The sequence below is a fragment of the Temnothorax longispinosus genome, chromosome 10, assembly GCF_030848805.1.
Source record: "Temnothorax longispinosus isolate EJ_2023e chromosome 10, Tlon_JGU_v1, whole genome shotgun sequence".
NCBI lineage: Eukaryota > Metazoa > Arthropoda > Insecta > Hymenoptera > Formicidae > Temnothorax > Temnothorax longispinosus.
This window is the reverse complement of record NC_092367.1, coordinates 18,534,978-18,548,873: the sequence shown is the minus strand read 5'-3', so window position 1 is coordinate 18,548,873 and position 13,896 is coordinate 18,534,978. Positions and strand designations below refer to the sequence as shown.

At 38.4% G+C, this 13,896-nt stretch overlaps 1 protein-coding gene across 3 annotated transcripts in view; it reads right to left on the bottom strand.

Moving 5' to 3' along the window:
* Positions 1–13,896, bottom strand: part of LOC139821001 (thyrotroph embryonic factor) — a 69,098-nt gene that overhangs the window by 49,148 nt on the left and 6,054 nt on the right. The gene's annotated exons all lie outside the window — the stretch shown is intronic.

Here is a 13,896-nt window from a genome sequence, read left to right as displayed (position 1 = left end):
AATTGATCACCAAATTGATTCCATTAATTTCGCTTGTTATTTACTCACTTTCCGACATAATAGAATAACTTTTTTATTGATTAAGTAAAGTATATTTACCTTTAATTGTTATTTATTTATTCCGTTTTGCAATTGATATTGCAAAGTTAATATTAATTTTCAGTGAGCTTGCATTGCGAAATAATTCGTTGATGATTTAATAACGATTTGCTTTTGTCGTTCCAATCGTTTGTCACGATATATTTATAATTTTCTAAATTTTACACAAATTAGCATCATATTTTTTTTGTCCAGTTTTTCGCATTTCGCAGATTGCCATTGAATTGTCTACAAATCCTGCAGACGATACACAGAATTTAACGGATTGAAAGTACTCTTTCGTGTAAATAGTCATACAAATGTACTCTCCGTAATATTTCATCCGACCTCGTGAACAATAGCAGAGTATAAATAGGTTTAATTGAATATAATAATCCCTCTAAAACTTTTTGTCAACTTGAATATATGAAAAGGAGAGCAAAACATTATATTTGCATAGTTTTTCTCTTCGTATAGAATCTATACCATCAGTAACTTTTTATTGTTCCTTTCACACACTAATTTCGTAAAAATATTCGAAAAGACAAAAATAGACAAAGTAAAAATAATCAATGGAAATATATTATAAACCTTTGTTTTTAAATGACATGTGCTCACATTTATTATATAAATAATATGTAAATAATATAATTCGAAATTTTTTCTAAATTGATTATGTCACTCGAAGCATATAAAGCGAAAGTGTGAAAGTATTTCATGACACGCCAATCGCTAATCTCTTTCTTAAATATGGTAGTAGTTACATCATAGCGATGAAAGCAAGCGAGATAAAACATATCAAATATACATATCTTTGATTTCTTTTACGTTAATCAAGTCTATGGAAATTATGAGTGTTAGCTATCAAGAACACCGTAACACTATATCACGCGAAACTATATGAGTCTTGCATTAACATTTCGCATACATTTCACGTCACGTAAAAAATAAGCGAAACTCGACATCTCGTCAAGATGAGGAAATGTAGACATTTATTTTCTTTTATGCTATTGCGCGATTAAGACGGCGAATGTATTACGGGCGAGTGCAGCGTAAAATGAGGAAAATCATGATGACGAGGGAACAAGAGTTACGCTCCACCGTGATTGTTGATTATCTCCACGAAAAGAGGAGCTTCCGCTACGATCGATCTCGCGTTTTACGATCCACAACCGTGGATTAAACTCGTCGCGTTGCTGCACGAATTCGGTCAGCTTCCTCGAAGTGCCTGAATCTATCGATTGTCACTCTCGCGTCACGGCCCGAATCGGTGCGATCGCAATCGCGACCTCGAAGAAAAGAATTGCAGGTAGATGCACCGTAATGTCGAAGACGTGGTGCGTCTCTCGATACGATCGGCAGATTTACGCGCACGGATGCATCCGGTCGTTTTAGTCCGCGGAGAGGAGAGACTCGCGGCGCGTCGTCGCGAAGATCGTCGATGCAATTTCGTACGCACGCAACCCGAAGAGACTCGGGTGATGACTGAGACGAGCGGAAGCTTCTCCTCCACCTCGAAACGAAAGAGGGTTGAGGGCACGAGGCGCGTCGGCGGCCAATGTCGGGGGATGTGCCCGGGTCCACGTGCATCGGCAGGCACGTTTCCCAGTCACGTGTTCGCCCACAACCCCACTCGAGTATTTCTGGAAAGAGCACTGCGGCGTTAATTTCCAAGCCGACAAATGAATACAGGTGAACGGTAAACCTACCCAAAATAAGGGTTTGTTTTTCCCTTCGACGCGAATAGTGCTCGTTTAAAATTATAATCGCGCGGTGGACGCAACAATATATCTTTCAAATCGTGAAATACTTTAACATACTATTTTTATATATGTTGTACTATTTTAAAGCTCTTGGATTATATGTAGTAATAGTATAGTAACAGAAGTAGACGTTATCAGATTGCTTGCATACTTCCATTAATGTAAAAGCGATGTAACGTAGTCATTGCATAACGTTCCTATATATATCGGTGTATCGATAATCCACGCATGAGATTACTTTGCCACATGGTAGTTTATCATCGGACACGTTGAGTTGTCGCAGGTCAGGTCATTTCAGGTCAACGTACTCGTACGTTCGTTCGTGCATACATCGCCCGCGTCTCCGGAATTTCTCCCGCTTCTAACTTCTTATTCTTTTCACCTGACATTGCATTTGCGTCGCGCGCGCCCCAGACCGTTCATAGATAAGCATCGTATGTATATACACGCATTCAGTAGTCAGTGATAAATATCGAGTATATAATACAGGGTGCCCACAAATTTGCACGTATTGATTTCCAATGAGATTTTCGATCCATTCGAAACTTACACAGATAGGCTCTGAATTAATTTACTCCTGTAAATAGAATTTTAATTTGACGATTAATTGGCAAGATATTTAATATCAAAACTCGAGAAAAAGATGATATGAAATTTTCGTGACATTAAAATCGATTGAATCAGAGATTCAGAATCCATTTATTGACGTAGAACTACGACTGTTATCTTTCATTGAATATAATCGCGTGATCTTCATTCATTTTGCTAGAAGATTCTGTTCTATCAGTTCCATCGAATTTAGCGTTAAGTACACGGTGTTTATTACGAGCTGTCTGAACCGTTAGGTTAACGAGCATTCTTCTGTTCGCCCATAACCGATCCTTCAACTGCAGCAACGCCGAGCTACCTATGGACGTCGCGCGCATATCCCTTTGTATTTTCCGGTCGAGCGACGATCGTATCCCGGTAGACGTTGATGCTTAGACCCGGAGATCGGGGTAGGCTGACTACGACTCTGTCGTGCGTGGTGCCGCATTTGTTTCTTCTCCGATCGATGATTGAGGCAGATGGGTCGGATGGGCCATCGTCTGCCATGCGACAGATAAAAGCCTCCCTCGCCTCTCCCGTGCGGGCGGGACGATTAAAATATAAATTGATCTGGCGATTCCCCATAGTCCGTCCGCCTCCGCCACGCATGAGGTAATTCTCTCATCGCTTCTATTGTCGTCGCTGTATCGCGACTCGCCCAACAATTCGCCTTTGCACAACTTGTCGCAATTCTCGACATACTCGAATAGAAGATTAGGGATCTATTTAATTTTTAGATCTTACGGAGAATTTGTCAGAGTTCTTGTTTGTGATCGCGAGAGGAAACTTCCCTCAGTTTAAAGCCGATCAAAAAGTCGATCGATTAAACTAGTCTCTAAAAATCTAACTGACCCTTGCACTCGGTCACTGACAACAATAGATATATTGTGACAGTAATAACGTCGTGTAAGGTTGGTTTCAAAAAGTTTAGATCAATATGGCATGTTTAAGATTTTTACTTTGTAATATTTCGCACCGTAATAATTGCGCAATTATTTCTAAATTGTGACTAAAAGCTAAGGAAGGCAAACCGCCTCTCTCACCCCTTTCACGCGTTTACTTCGCATTTAACGATCCCCACCTAGTCGTGCCACCCCCGTGAAGCCACCCTCGGTAGAAATTCCCGTCGCGGAGCTACCTGTTCACGTGTTACGCCACGTGAATCGCGCTGCATCTAATAAGAGCGCACGTGAGCGCCGTTTCTGATGTCAATTTTCCATCATAGCATCCCGGGTATCTCCGAGTTATTAGAGGTCACGTTCCATTTATATCGCGTTTCCAATTTTCAAACGCCGGGGGATTATCCCCGTAAAAAAAACAAAGATCTGTCCCGGGACGATCTCGTCGTAAAATTACGAGCGCGAAAGAGCGCGTCAGAGCAGCAATCTCGGTGCGGACGCGCCTAGGAACATCCGTGTCCGGCTCGTCGACAGTACCGAAGGTCGCGTTGCATCGCAAGCGTAACGTAGTAATTACCTTTTTAATCGACACACGTGGAAACAGCTATTTCTCACGATGAATGTGAACGCGATAAAAATGTTACATTAAAACAAAAAGATCGATCCAATTCAGTTCATCAGGATCTCACGGAAAAAAGAAATATAATGATTGTTACAACCAAAAAAAAATTACGTGAGAAAATACCTTATCTTCGAAATTAGGTTTAACTACTTTATTATATTGTATATTAATTATCATTAGATCATTCATTCGTTGGCATAATTAGCGTTACGTTTTATGTTTGTCGGACGATTTTTCACAGTTCGTCTACTAGTATTCCTACTAGTATTCCAGGATTAAACTCTATCTGGCATGCGATTTAAAAAAAAAAGGAAATTCTCATTCGCACGCATGACAATATAAAGATGCGTGAACAAAGCTCACGCGATTCGAGCGTGAAAAACAGATTTCTAGTTCCGCGAAGCGTTAAAGGCTGGGAGACTGACGATCTTATGTTATACGTCACACCAAACGAATCGTGAAGCTGCGCGCGCCTTTCGCTTCCGGTTCACCGATCTCTCCACATTCGTTAAGCCACCTTCTCGGTCGATCCCCGGCCGAGTCGGCCCGACATTTATGCGGCCGAGGCACTTTCGCTCGGCCGCGTCGAGCCGACTCGCCTCGATATAATGGATCCATCTTTAAAGCAATAATAACCTCGTAAGAGGCGCGCGATGATTACGCTCTAAATCCTCACGCACCTGATATCAATAAGCTCGCGGAGAGAGAGCATCCACCCAAGAATTTTCTGAATTTTTGAAAAGAGAGAAAATATCCAACGCGCAATGCATCTGTCGCGATATTTTTACAAATGATACTTTTATCAATATTATCACTCCTGCGAGATTTCTTCCGGCATCCATTAATTTTCACAAAGTTCGTACAATATTTTTGAGACGCCGGACATTCGGGCATAGTGATTAAAAAACATCTCGTTTAACATGATTGTCTCTCTAAGGATGTAATCTCTTTTTTCTTTCTGATGGAGACCCTGTTCCACGATCGTTACGATTTCGTCACAAAAATCCAGGAAGTGACGATACGATTATGGTAAAGATTTTTTCTTGTCTACGGACGACCCATTATTATTTGTGATCTCCGCTCCGAAACGGTACAAAGTGCACGGTAATCAGAAATTCATGGCTTCCTTCTTTTCATTCATAGGCAGCGCAATCATTTTCTCTCTCGCGCAGCTGATTATTATTCAGTAAGTTCTCCTTGACCGTCTCGATTGTTCCCCGTGCACATTCTCGCGTGCCGCAAGGTCGAAAATGCTGACAATGGACACACGTTAACGGCGTGCACTTATACACGTGCGTCTTGAAATAGTAAAAATATTTCCTATTTCATAAATTAATTCTCTGCTATTCTTGTCAGTTTGGAGAACTTGTATATCTTGCGTAGACAGCTCGGCATTTACGAGTGTACGATGATTACTATCTCTGGAGTGTACTTGGAACATATACATAGAATTTATTTTCTAATCATTATATCTACACTTCACATTGTCTCGACACTTTTATCACTTAAAAATTTAAACGTATCTAAATAAATTATATTATAAAAGTATAAGCAACTATAAGTAGCGCAGATATGGTAAAATTTTTACTGGAACTAGTTTCCGTCGCTATTGAGCACATAACATTGATATACCGGCAGTAATCATCATTTGCACGGGAACGCGCGTGTGTGTCGCGTGTGACAAACGCGCAGTACACAGCACATCGATGGTCTGCAACGCTTATGTGTGCGATCCGTATGTCCGGTGCCCTTGCACGCGCAGGTGAATGCTTGGAGAACGCATATATGTATATCGTTTCTCCGGCAATTTATAGATAATTTCCTTTTCATATACCTCCATGTGTGCTGAAAAAGACAATTGTCACGACCTTTCGTTGCGTGCATTTATTATATAGTTATTTCTCATAGTTTCAGAATGTATAAGTTTTTATTTTAATATTATCAGGTATTTTTAAATTAGATAATATTATTATCGAAAGTAGGATAAAAAAGTAGTTGCAGGGAAGCTATCAGGCCCAGGCATTGACGATTTCTGCGTTATCGTTGTGAACATGGTATCAATGACGGGCTTTTGGCGAAACCAATTCCCTTGAAGCGATACCAGATGCCGGCAGAGTCTATATGTGATCCGTGCTGCACTCTGCAGGAACTTACTCTAACATGATTTACCGAAGGATCTTTCGTCATTCATCTCGAGTCGAATTTAATTTTTAAATGTCAGCTTACGAGATTTGAAAAAACCGTACGAGTACAATAATATCTATATACGAAATAGCCATTTTCCCATTTTTTCATGTAGAAATTCTTGGGACAATTGGTATTAAGCTCCCCTTTAACGAAATGCCTTCTCGAGGCATCAATAACAATTAAAAAACTATGAAACATATAAGCAAATACATTTTAGAATTATGTGAAATATTTTTTCTAGTAAAATAAGACTGTTCCAAGATTATTTTAATTTCTGATTTTTAAACGCCAAATTTTTTTTATTTAATGTTGAAACAAAATAATTAAAAAGTATACTGTTTATAAAGCTTTTAGTGGAGAATATCGTTTTTAAATTCTACAAACGATCTACACAAAAATGAAAAGAAAGCGTGGTAATATTACAAACACTTTGTATAAGGAACAACACATCAATGGACACGCGCTTGAAGCGATGCATATTTATTCTTTTGTAGTGAAATGATACATAACTAATAAATCATTCACGATGTTGACAATTTTATTGCAAATACTTTAGAAATCAGTCGACCATACTTAACAAACTTTGGTCGCATTTGCAATATAAATAAGTCTAATAAAGCGTATTATATCTGCCAATCCTCGTAATTGCAACACCATCGATAAGATGATAAGTCGCATCGATTTCCGTGATAAGACAGGCATACCTTTCGTTATCGTACTATATCGTGTAATAAGAAAATCGACTGGTAATTTAAACATGTGCGCTCCCAATTGTACAAATTGTGCACGAAATCCTTATACATGGATAAATTTTGATCCCGCTTAAATTTACATAATAATATATTTCTAAAATAAGATACGTGTTTGTCATGTCAACTATATTTTACGCGAAAAATACGATATATCGGCAATCAATTTTGATACATTTTATATTAGAAAATAATAATATAGCTAATAGAGAGTCCGGCATCGCCTTGATCAGGAGATTCAAATACCCGGAAGAGAACTATATTTACAAAGGTGTATAAGAAAAGAATTCCGAGCTGTCACGGCACAAACGTCTGACATGCTACTCTGGTGCCATTTTGCGCTGTTTTATTTCTGTTCGAGATAGAGCGACAGAAAAAGAGCGAGGGAAGAAGAGAATGAAAGAGTGAAAATGCTCGCTACAAATAGACATTTTGGTATAATATATTTTCTTACCTATATAACAATAATGGCTTTATGTCACTAATTGAAATTTATTCTAAATGTGATTAAATTAAATAATAGAACTAAATCAGTACAAAATATGATTGAAAAGCTGTTTTATCTGGAACTTTAAGAGTCCAATAATCTAAAATTCGGAAATCAGAGTAGCGTATAATATAATTAAACAATATATATAATTTATTTAGAATCAATACAAATAATTTGACTCGTAGAATAACTCATTTTCTATCGTTTAAATGCATAATATATATATAATTTATTTCAATGATTTTTTTGCTGTTACCAGTCTGACAATGTAAATATTGATTTAAGTGCGTCGATTGCTAACGAACTCGAAACATTTTAGTCATTAAGCAGATATCCGATTTGATCGTAATTTATTCGCCTCGGCGAAGACTTTCATTACCGTACTTTGATTGTAAGTCCGATTATAAGTCAACGTAAGATAGGCAGGAACGAAGTTCAAGGGAAACCGGTAAAGAGCATATGCTGAGCGCGAAATAATTCAAAATTTGCGATTTTTTTCTTGAAAGCGAGGAAGCTTTTATTATGAAGACTATAAAAACATTTCAGAATATTTTATGCAGTTAGTATTCAGTACAATGCATAATATAGTTCGTGATTCATTCATTTATTGCGTTTTTATAGCTATAGCAATTTCGATATTTTCGATTTAAAAAATCGAGAAAAACAATGATATATAAAAAAACATGATCATAGACGAGAATGACGATCATTCCCCTTGGATACCGTTTTGTTGAAATCAATGAAAATTTCGCGTGCCGAATTCGAATTATATCAGTAAAAAAATGCAGGAAATTTAAAATAATTCAGAGTATATAATTTATTGTGCCGTTTGTATCTGATGGATTGCGATACGTATTCTCGGAAAGAAAGTATAATTAAATACATTCCTGCCATATTCTACGCAACGCAGGTAGACATTCCTACATCTAAGCAGACCCTTATACGTCATTAAGTCTTTACGTTACGCGATCTTCATATATACAAATTCTTTCAATGAAATTAATATTTATGCGAATAATAAAACTTTTCCGCCGGTTTCGCACGTGATCTTTGATGAGTAATAGTATCGGTAATAGAACTTATCAAGATGACGCAATTGTGCATACAAGGTATAGTAAAGAATATAATTGTTAAAATTAGTAGACATGCCTGGTAGGCGGACTCCAAAGGTCGAGGCCCTGGTTGTAAACGCTATACGTAGGCTGCAAGATGTGCAAGGTTCGACATCGCGGGAAATTAGCAACTATATTTCCCAGGAGTACAATGTTCCTAGCGAGGAGACCAGGCGGCAGGTCCAATTAGCTTTACGACGCGGATTATCCTATGGGATTCTTAAGCGTTCAAAAGGGTATGAATTTGACGCAAATTCCCATTAATTATCGATAATTAAACGATTCCAGTAATTTTATTTGTCGTATTTAATTTAAAGCTCGTTACACCAAGATTACAACAAATTTTTACGTTCCGTTAATATATTCGGTTAAACGATGATAGTAAACTAAACTCTTTATTCGGGCGGAAGGTATATTTTGAAAGTTAAGTTGTACGTTTTGACTTATCGAGAATTGTGAGAAATTACGGGAGAGGCGTTAAGCATCGCGTAATACATTGAACGTACGATGTTATACTTTCTGCACTACGAAAAACTCGCTTATCAATGCCAATGATAAAGCCGCTGGGTCAAAAATAAAGCGCAATAGATTAAGTCACGATTACGAGGGCGATACGTGACCCACTTCGTAAAAAAATATTTTGATCGCGTCAACCACACAATGTTCCCTGCACTTGATCAAATAACTGTTGTGTCACATCTTGCGAGGATGGTGTAACGTAATGTAATATGCATTGATAAAAACACTTAATTTAGTCATTAAAAAGATTTTAAGTCTGACCTCCAAATGCTGAGTAACTAACAATAAGCATATCTATTTAAGAAGAGAATTCTGCCGCGTGATGTAAACTATTCCTTGGCACATGTATTTCATTCATTTACGACAAAAGTTCTAGGACATTGAATGCGAAGGCGATTGTAGTAATTTGTCATAATTTACGCTAGATAGTGATTATTGTGATACTGAAACATTCTACCGACATTCTTCTCAGAGGATACTATTCGTGCAATCGCGACCACCTCGGACAGCTCTCGTTAGGGAATGGCACTGGTGACGGGGTGATGGAACCTTGTCCAGCACAACCTTGGCGATTCGGCATACAAAAGAAAAGGAGAGCTAAAAGAGCAAGGCAAAGAAGAGCTAGAGAAGCAAGAGAAAAAAGAGCAAGAGAAAAAAGAGAAAAAGAAAGACGAAGAAGAGAAAGAAGCCGCAAATATCGCAGAACGTCACGCGCCCGGAGAAGAGGCAGACGTCCCTCTCGAAGGCGTCGAAGGAGGCCTAGCAGAAGACGAAGCAGAAGAAGAAGAAGAAGAGTAGGAAGAAGTCGAGGAAGAAGTCGAGGAAGAAGTCAAGGAAGACCTAGAACACGCGCTGATCTCGGCGAGATAGAAATGGAGGCGATGTTTCCGGAGCCGAAGAGGAACGACGCCGACAGGAAAGACGAGAATCCTCACAAAAGCGAAACTTCTATATCCGAATATTCAGACGAACGGCACTCACAAAACTCTCCTCAGAATTCTCAATCCTAAAATACGTCCGATGACATTTAGAAATTAATGAAAAATAACGATACTTTTTTTTCAGAAAGAAAAAAGAAAATAATGTGTACGTAGATCACAGTAAAGAAATTATTTACTTGTTTATTCGGTACAAAGTATCTCTAAGTATCAAAATTGAATTTCACAGATATATAAAATTATATTATGATTGCTTATATGTCCGCAATAGCGTACTGTTACATTTCTACACGAATTTTGAGATTTTGTGTATTTATATGTACTCTTTTATTCTGGAATTTTGTGTACGCCATGTTAATTATTACAATTATCTTTCCATACGGACGTACTTGTTTTTAATTCTTGCACCGTAACATTGCAAGGGAAAGAAACACGATCGTGAGATTATCCGAAATTACGCTGTCTGCCACACAGCGTGAAATCCGAGCCCCCTGAGAAACAGACGCTTTGAACGCAGGGGTCCGTGGCATCTGTCGACAGCCCTGAACGCGGCCTTGCCGGCTAATGATAGTCGCGCTAATGACGAGTCTGCACACGCATGTATGCGCGCACCGCGTGACTATTTCGCCTAGCAACTCTAGGACTAGACGCAAGACGCATCGCGGCGCGGCGGATCGCAGCGGTGTTTTGCCCCGTCGCGTCGCCAGCTGTGAATGATAAGTGCATGCGTATGCGACGCGTATGCAAATTACGTTCGAGAACGAGCTGACGATATTTTAGAGACAGGTTCTTTTGACGAGTCCCAAATCTATCTCTGCTTTCCCGGATAGCAATTTTCGGATATAGATAGCCAATTTAGGTTCCATAAAATTATTCCGCGAGAGGATCGTCCTCCCATAATTTCGGCCAATAATTTCGAACGCAATCCTAAAACGTCATATATATTCTACCAAATTGAATATCGAGTTTACATATTTATGCCTGTGCATTCACCGAATTTAATTCAAATCGTCAATTACCGCAACTCACGTGAGGGTTATCTTGGGTAGGATTATTGAACATTATTATCATCATATTGATTAATTATGCTTATCTCATTCAAAAGAACGTACATTCAGTGATGTAAGAAATCTTCGTTCAAATGACGAAAACCGACCGAGAGGCAATCCTCTTTATTTTGTTTATACGCAATATCGGACGCCGGTATAATTATTACAAGATTAATTTGATAAGGCAATTTTTATCTCTATAATCCGCTGCATACTTACGTTGACTTCCAACGTAAGGCTTCCACGGAAGCCTCGATATTTCGATACTAAGGCTTCGCATTCCAAAACTTGTACTTGTGCGATTTGTATAGTTAATTTTTTCTTCGTATATTATTGGCAGACTGGCTAACAGACGACGATGATTAATATAGAACATAATTTTTATGTCGACTTACGGGATCGTTAATAAACGGTTCTGGATTAGCTCAGTTATTAATTGCTTGTCTATCGATAGAAAGCTAAATATATTTTAGAAGAGTTATTATTGTTTCTAACGAATAACGATATTATAAATTGTCGCTATTTGAGCTTGCCGCTCTTTTACATGCCGCGAATGTAGAGAAAATAGCTCTCGGAGCGATCTCGCGGAAACTAGGTCTACCAAAGACTGATTGTGTACGATAGTATATCCCGTCGGTACAGTGATGATTAAGTGACATACTAGCGCGATGAAAGCGGTTTATCACGAGACTAATCACACATTGTCGCCATACTCATCGTGCCGAACGCTAATTAAACATTTGCACTTGTGTTTCGACAAGTGTCTAAGTAGAGGAGGGGTCCGAAAATCAGTAGAATTTCAGTTCAATCTTTCTTCGATGATATATAGAGCGATGAGAATAATAAACAAAACTTCTGTACTGCAGCATCGAGGATTGAACTAACTGGTTTCGAACTAATTGGTAAAGTTGTCCGACGAAAACACCATTCGTCTACTTGCTAATCTAATATAACGGAGAGATCATCCCTTCGTTTTCCTTTAAAGAAGCGTATCGGAAGAGGGACGAGATAGAGAGACGCGGAAAAAGAGAGAAAGAGAGACAGACCGTCGTCGTTTCGCCGCGAAACCGAAAATACTCATGTCGGCCGGTATGTTGAAACCTGGCATAAGTTCTGGCGGGTTGCCAGAAAAGCGGTACCCGCTTGGAGGCCACGCCAGGCCACGAGCGATCGGCCTCAGCCCGAATCTTTAACTATAGATGTAGATGAAGATCGTCTTGGAAAAAATCGCAGATCGATCAAATATTGGGGATATTAATCGATTTTTACTAACGTGTTATTTTGTAAACTGAGGTAGATGATTTAATATCTCGTAATAATCTCTTACTTAAAACTCACATCTTTAACGCGCGCAAGTTTACCTGTTATATAGGGACCCTAAGACTTATCTAAATTAATACCCGTTGAAACTGGAACACTTTAACGTTCCACCGTTGATAAGTTTATTGTTCCGCGAACGACTTCCTAGCGAGATAAATCTCGGTTAACTCGTAAGTCGTGGAAGAATTGAATAACAGGATAAGTTAAACTTATCGTTTGCTATTAATTAGGAAATTCTTGTTAAGGTTACAACAGATATACGTCGGAAAATGACTCTTCCAAAATTTTCTATATTTTCAAATATTTTGACACCATTAAAAAATTTTTCGCAGATGAGTACCTCAACGCGCGAAAATCGAGTGACATGTGCTAACGAGCGAAATCGCGCGGTGCTAAACGCTTCTCAAGACTCGCAGATATCGCGAGGGACCTTGAAGTTAGAGATGCACAAGGCTCGGCAAATAATCTCTCCAATTGGCCTGCGGGTAATAATAATGAAACATAAGAAATAATTTCGGGAATAATTGTTTGACCGTTACATAACATAATTGCCGCTCTGTCTTTGCAAAAAATTGAAGGATTTAGAAGAATGGATAAGAAATCTTTCCGTGAAACTCATTTTAATATTTAAAATCACGACAAATAATAGCAATAGCGATAAACGAGTGATTGTTTTACCAAATATTTTACCTAATTGCGATAAAACAAAATTTATTGCAATATGCTTTAATTCCTTTTAAAAAATTAAATTAATTTTGTCAAGATAAAATAAGTAAAATAAGGAAAAATAGGACATTTCTTTTAATATAATCGTAAAGAGATTAGGGATTCATATCTCAATAAAATAAATTTCTGTCTACTTCTTTTAATTCAACAAGATTTAAATTTTTACGAAATGTGATCCTACAAATTGTCGACGGGAAACGAAGTAATTAACCTTTACCTTGATCTCCGTACGTTCGAACGATTTAAAACGGCATCGAAAACCGACTGTCGGCGAATGGCAGATGTTGGAGCCAACTTGGAACGACCAGGCGGCATCTGGTGCACCATAAAGTTGGCACTATTATAACTATTATGTATCGCTCAAAGAACGATTGCGGAGGTACACGCGTCGCGAGCCAATTGTTTCTTCCTCTATCATATTAATAAAACCGAAAATGATCTTGTGCCGACCAGTTTTGTCAAAACGCGATATATCCAAACAACAGGCATCTTTCATACGTTATCAGATAACGTATGCTTTTAGTAGATTGGTAAAAAAACATCTGTTTGTAGTAGACATGTATTAAACGGAAATTTTATTATATGAAAAAATATATCAATAATAACTATCAGGAATCGTGCAAAGTGGAAATTAATTGAAACATGGTTGACATAAAATATAAATTAAATATTAGATCGCGCGGATTATTTCCTCGACTGCGTCGCACGCGAAGCGTGACTCGACCTGAGCCGAGCCACATTCAAGTTGCCGGTACTGTTTTCTGGTCTTCCAGCCTATCCATCAAACGGATTGACGTGTGTACGGTCCTGGCATGCCAAAAATAATCATCCAACATATTGTAAAAGAGCACGAACC